This window comes from Pristis pectinata, chromosome 20 (genome assembly GCF_009764475.1).
Source record: "Pristis pectinata isolate sPriPec2 chromosome 20, sPriPec2.1.pri, whole genome shotgun sequence".
In the NCBI taxonomy this organism is placed as follows: Eukaryota; Metazoa; Chordata; class Chondrichthyes; order Rhinopristiformes; family Pristidae; genus Pristis; species Pristis pectinata.
Window position 1 is genome coordinate 2,236,806 of NC_067424.1, and position 6,204 is coordinate 2,243,009.

General features: G+C 53.0%; 1 protein-coding gene across 3 annotated transcripts in view; it reads right to left on the reverse strand.

Moving 5' to 3' along the window:
• The window catches only part of irf6 (interferon regulatory factor 6), a 28,867-nt gene extending 23,306 nt beyond the window's left edge, over positions 1–5,561 (reverse strand). Inside the window, exon 1 of one of the 3 annotated variants that reach the window (XM_052034821.1) lies at positions 5,125–5,561. The gene's annotated coding sequence lies outside the window, so the exon portion shown is untranslated. Of the gene's footprint in view, positions 1–4,164; positions 4,326–5,115 lie in introns of those variants that run through there. The other 2 variants (XM_052034820.1, XM_052034819.1) reach the window with 2 other exon arrangements.
• Positions 5,562–6,204: the final 643 nt, after the last annotated feature.

The window sequence follows — 6,204 nt, forward strand, 5'->3', positions numbered from 1 at the left end:
GACACACATGAACAGGCAGGGAATAGAGGGATATGGACCACGTGCAGGCATATGGGATTAGTTTGGAATGGCAACAGACATAGTGGTCTGAAGGGCCTGTTCCTGTGCTGCACTGTTCTGTATTCTGTTCATTGTTCTAATCCACATTGCAGGACATAAACAGAACGTCTGACAGAATACACCCTCCACCAACCAGTTCCCATCTACAGTAACACAGCGTCACCTACCCAATGCACCACACACCCCAGCAAATCAGATCAGTTTCCTGACCAGGTGAAACAGTCTCAGAATGAGGAGTTGACTACGTAGGGCAGGGCCGAGGAGAAATTCCTTCACTCAGAGTGTTGTTAATCTTTGGAATTTGCCAACCCAGCTGGAGATCGATTACATTGGTTTCATGGTCTTCGGATATCAGGAAATCTGAGGGAATGGGATTGGGCATGAAAGCAGGACTGAAGATCAGCCGTGACCTTAACACAGACGCCACAAACTTGCGGGCTGGATCACCATCTCCTGCTCTTATTTTGCATTAACAAGACTACCAGTCCTAGAGCAGACACCCACGGAGCAGAGCTGGGAACTCAGATTCTGACAGTGCCCACACTGCTAATTCTATTATTGCTTTCAGCAGCAGATCCTTGGGTTTGAAGGGGTCTTGCCTTTAGTCCAGTCCAGTCCAGTGGGGTGGGGGGAAGCGAGACCAACGTGGGACATTCTGCCATTCTCACTGGGTGACCGTGTGCTCCTGAAAAAACGCCTGGAGGTTCTCAGTGCCATCCCATACACCCTCCCCCACCTTGGAGGGGTGGGGGAGGGGGGGGCTCATTGATCAGGGATCCGCAGGATCAGTGAAGTTGCTGCATTATTCCAGAGGCTTTGAGAACACCCTTAGTCATAGAATCATACAGCATGGAAACAGGCCCTTTGGTCCAACTCACTCATGCTGACCAAGATTCCCATCTAAGCCAATCCCATCTGCCCACATTTGGCCCATATCACTCTAAACCCTTCCTATCCATGTACCTGTCCATCCAAATGTCTTTTAAATATTGTTAATGTACTTGAGTGAAGAACTTGCCCCTCAGATCCCTTTTAAATCTTTCCCTCTCAACTTAAACCTATGGCCTGTAGTTCTTGACTCCCCAGCCCTGGGGAAAAGACTATGTGCACTCACCCTGTCTACGCCCCTCGTGATTTTATACACCTCTTTTATACTCAGTCTCCTGCACTCCAAGGAATAAAGTCCTAGCCTGCTGAAACTCTCCCTATAACTCAGGCTTTAGAGTCCTGGCAACATCCTCATGAATCTTCATGATATCTTCCTAACAACAGGGTAAACAAAACGGTACACAAAACTCCAGGTGCAGCCTCACTGACATTTGTACAACTGCAATGTAACATCCCAAGTGCTGTACTCAGTGCCCTGACTGATGAAGGCTAGCATGCCAAACACCTTCTTAACCTCCCTGTCTACCTGCGACGCCCTTCAAGCTTTTCCACTATCTGCCTGATAAGCTCTTCCCATACAGAACTTGGAACAGAGTGTCTGTTCAGGAGTCAGCGTCATACAGCATGGAAACAGGCCCTTCTGCCCAACTCGTCCATGCCGATTGTGTTCCCAGTGAGCCTGAATTTGGCCCATAGCCCTCTAAACCTCTCCTATCCATGGACTTATCTAGGTGGCTTTTAAGCGTTGCTAATGTGCCCGCCTCAACCACTATTTCTGGCAGCTCATTCCAAATACGCACCACCCTCTGCGTGAAGAAGCTTCCCCTGATGTCTCTTCTAAATCTCTCGCCTCTGATCTTAAACCCACGCCATCCCTGGGAAAAGGACTGTGTGCTTTCACTCTGTCTATGCCCAGGAGCCTAGCACTGGGCATGCAAACGAGTGACCGACCCACCGGAGCCGGCCGTGTAATTAGGGCCTCAGTGTTGGGGACTCTGGCCTGGGAGAGGACACTGCCTTATTCTGCTCCAGTGGGATTGAGTTAGCACCCATTGGTTAAGATCAAGACTTGCAATGAGACAGAGACAGGAAATGAATCTCTAAGTAGATAACCATCTCTACATCCCTCAGACACCTGACCAGCCCTGGATCCACAATGACAGCACATGTGAGAGTCAGGAACCAGAAACTGCTTTGCATCAACACAAAGTGTGTTTTAAATACCAATGCCATGTAGAATCTACATCACTGGCTCCACCCCGAGAGCAACTACCGCAACTTCCTTATCTAATGGCGATGTTTCATAGAAAGTACCGGTTACACATAAACTAACCCCACAGGTGGAATTTGAAATGTGTGTGTCAATTACAGAAGGACCCTTTCACATTGTCCCTGATACTTGACAGCCAATGAAGTACTTATGAAGTTATGGTGCAAAGTCAGAAAGGCAGCTGTCAATTTGTAAACAGCAAACTCCCACAGACGGTGATAATCAGCAGGTAATCTGTAGTTAGAATGTGAATTACAGGATAACTATTAGCCTGGATACAGGAAGTGCTCCACTGAAACAGTGCCTCGAGACCTCATACATCCGCCTGTTGGGCTGTGACCATCTAGGTCAGGGCAGGCATGGTAGTGTAGCGGTTAGCGTAACGCTTTACAGCGCCAACGACCCAGGTTCAATTCCCACCGCTGTCGGTAAAGAGTTTGTACGTTCTCCCCGTGTCTGCATGGGTTTCCTCCGGGTGCTCCGGTTTCCTCCCACATTCCAAAGACATACGGGTTAGGAAGTTGTGGGCACGCTATGTTGGCACTGGAAGCGTGGCGACACTTGCGGGCTGCTCTCCAGAACACTATACGCAAAAGATGCATTTCACTGTGTGTTTCAATGTACATGTGACTAATAAAGAAATCTTATCTTACAACAACCGTAGACAACACTGGTTGGTCACAGCTGGAGTGCTGTGTACAAGTCTGGTCACCACACCATAGGAAGGGTGTGAGGGTACAGAGGGAATAACTCCATTGTCTCCAGGACTGGAGAATTATCACTTTGAGGAAAGAGTCTAGCCCAGGGTTGGTTCCTGGAACAGAGGAGTTGGAGGGAAGAGTAAATCGAGGCAGGGAAAGTTACGAGGTGGCCAGAGAGGTGAAGGGGAAAATGCAGTGCCTTGTGCAGAGAGTGGGGGCAAGCATCTCGGGCTATCAGCAGAGGTTTTCGGGGGGGGGGGGTAGTTTTCACCCAAACAGTGTGGAGGTGGACAGGGAATGGGAGGGGTCTACAACACACACCATGGAAGGACAGTAAGGGAGTTCTCTGTTGGCGGGGATCTTCTGTGCGAGTTTAAGCTACACTCCCTCAGTGCTGCACTGACCTGTCAGCGGATTCTGGTGCCCAACCTTCGGCAGTGACACCCGAGCCCACGGCTTGGATTCATCCCGATGGTGAGGGTCCTTAATGATCGATCTGGCACCATCCATCACCAAGGATGCTCACCATCCAGGACATGCCCTCTTCTCATTACTACCATCGGGGAGGTGGTACAGGAGCCTGAAGACCCACACTCAACGATTCAGGAACAGCTTCTTCCCCTCCGCCATTAGATCTCTGAACGGTCCATAAACCCATGAACACTCCCTCGTTATTCCTCTTTTGCACTATTCATTTATTTTGTAATTTATAGTAATTTTATGTCCTGCACTGTACTGCTGCCATAAAACTACACACTTCACATGTAGGTGATAATAAACCTGAATCCGATCACACTTCCCTTCACTCTGGAGTATACCAGAGGCAACAACCTGCAGCCTCACCACCCCCCCAACTCCCCACTCAACCCCCACTCACCGACTACCCCCTCACCCCCCCCACTCCGCCCTCACCATCCCACCCCCCACCAACACCTCACAAAAACCCTGCTGCACAAAAAAGGAAAAGGAGATGGGGGGGGGGGGGGGGGGGGGGGGGGAAAAGAGAAACTCAGCTCCAAAGCAGCAGCTTGGAGAAGGTGCCGCCCCCCCCCCGCAGGGGGACCCCCACCCCGCCGCCGCTCCCTCACGCAGAGGGACCCCCCCCCACCCCGCCGCCGCTCCCTCACGCAGAGGGACCCCCCCCCCACCCCGCCGCCGCTCGCTCACGCAGAGGGACCCCCCCCCCCACCCCGCCGTCGCTCCCTCACGCAGAGCGGCTCCGGACAGAGGCCGCGGACACTGTACCTCGGGTCCAACGTTCACTCAACACCTTCTGCCTCCACAGACGCGGCTCGGCCCGCAGAGTCCCGGCGGTTTGTTGCTGTTCCGGGAGCGGAGACACCCGGAGCCCCTCTCCCTCTCCCCCTCCCCGGGACCGGGACCTCGCCGCGCCCCCCTCCCTCCCGATCGGCGCTCTCTCCCCTTCACTCTCTCCTCACTCAGGGCGCTCTCTCTCCTTTACTCTCTCCCTCTCCTTTACTCTCTCTCTCCCCCTCTCTACTCTCTCTCTCTCTCCTTTACTCTCCCTCCCTCTCTCCCTCTCCTTTACTCTCTCTCCCTCCCTCTCTCTCTCCTCTACTCTCTCTCCCTCCCTCTCTCCTCTACTCTCTCTCCCTCCCTCTCTCTCCTCTACTCTCTCTCCCTCCCTCTCTCTCCTCTACTCTCTCCCTCCCTCCCTCTCCTCTACTCTCTCCCTCCCTCCCTCCCCTCTACTCTCTCCCTCCCTCCCTCTCCCTCCCTCCCTCTACTCTCTCCCTCTCCCTCCCTCCCTCTACTCTCTCCCTCCCTCCCTCTCCTCTACTCTCTCCCTCCCTCCCTCTCTCTACTCTCTCCCTCTCTCTCTCTACTCTACTCTCTCCCTCTCTCTCTCTACTCTACTCTCTCCCTCCCTCTCTCTCTCCTCTACTCTCTCCCTCCCTCTCTCTCTCCTCTACTCTCTCCCTCCCTCTCTCTCTCCTCTACTCTCTCCCTCCCTCTCTCTCTCCTCTACTCTCTCCCTCCCTCTCTCTCTCCTCTACTCTCTCCCTCCCTCTCCCTCTCTCTCTCTCTCTCCTCTACTCTCTCCCTCCCTCTCTCTCTCCTCTACTCTCTCCCTCCCTCTCCCTCTCTCTCTCTCTCGCTCGCTCCCCCCGCCGACCCGCCGGGTTTCGGTTGCCCAGGTGCGCCGCTGACTCAGCGGGTCACACGCCCACACACCTGATCTACCTGTCGGGTTTCGTCGAGAGCGGCTGAGTCACCAGGCGGCCGGTGCCGGGGAGCCGGGGAATGCCCGCACAGCCGAGCCGAGCCGAGCCGAGCCTCCCCTGCCTGCACTCGGGGCCGCGGCGGGGATGTGGAGCCGCCCGGGGTGGTGGGGGAGGTGGGGGCGAGTCTGTCTCTCTCGGAGTCCCGGCTTCGGGGAGGCCGCTGCACATCAAATCAAACGCTGAAACCGTCCGCAGGTCGGGCAGCCTCTGTGGAGAGGGAGTTATGTTTCAGGTCGAAGTCACAGAGCTATACAACACAGAAACAGGCCCTTCGGCCCAGCACGCCCATGCTGGCCTTTTTGTACACCTACACCAATCCCATTCTGTGCCTTGTATGTTTCAGTCTAAAGGTCTCTTCAACAGACGGATGATACGTGACTCCACCCCCACCTCTGTAGCGAGTTCCTGATCGCACCTACTCTCCCCTCAGATCCCCTTTAAAACTCCTTTCTCTCACTGCCCTCTAGTGTTTGATACCGCTACCTTGGGAAAAGATTTTGACTACCTACCCTATCTATGCCTTTCATAATCTCATATTCTTCGTTAATTGTTTTATTATTGTCACATGTACCGAGGTACAGTGAAAAACTTGTCTTGCATACTGTTCACACAGATCAGTTCATTACACAGTGCATTGAGGTAGTACAATGGAAAACAAAAGAATGCAGAATAAAGTGTTACAGTTACAGAGAAGTGCAGTGCAGGCAGACAATAAAGTGCAAGTCATAACGAGGTAGATTGTGAGGTCAAAAATCCATTTTATCGTTCTAGGGAATCGTTCAATAGTCTATAACAGTGGGATAGAAGCTGTCCTTGAGCCTGGTGGTATGTGCTTTCAGGCTTTTGTATCTCCTGCTGATAGAAGCGGGGATAAGAGAGAATGTCCAGGGTGGGTGGGGTCTTTGATTACATTGGCTGCTTTCCCGAGGCAGTGAGATCACCCCTTAGCCTCCTTCACTCCAATGCCAGCCTGTCCACTCTCTCCCAATAACTAAAGTCCTCCAATCCAGGCAACGTCCTGGTGAATCTCCTCTGCACC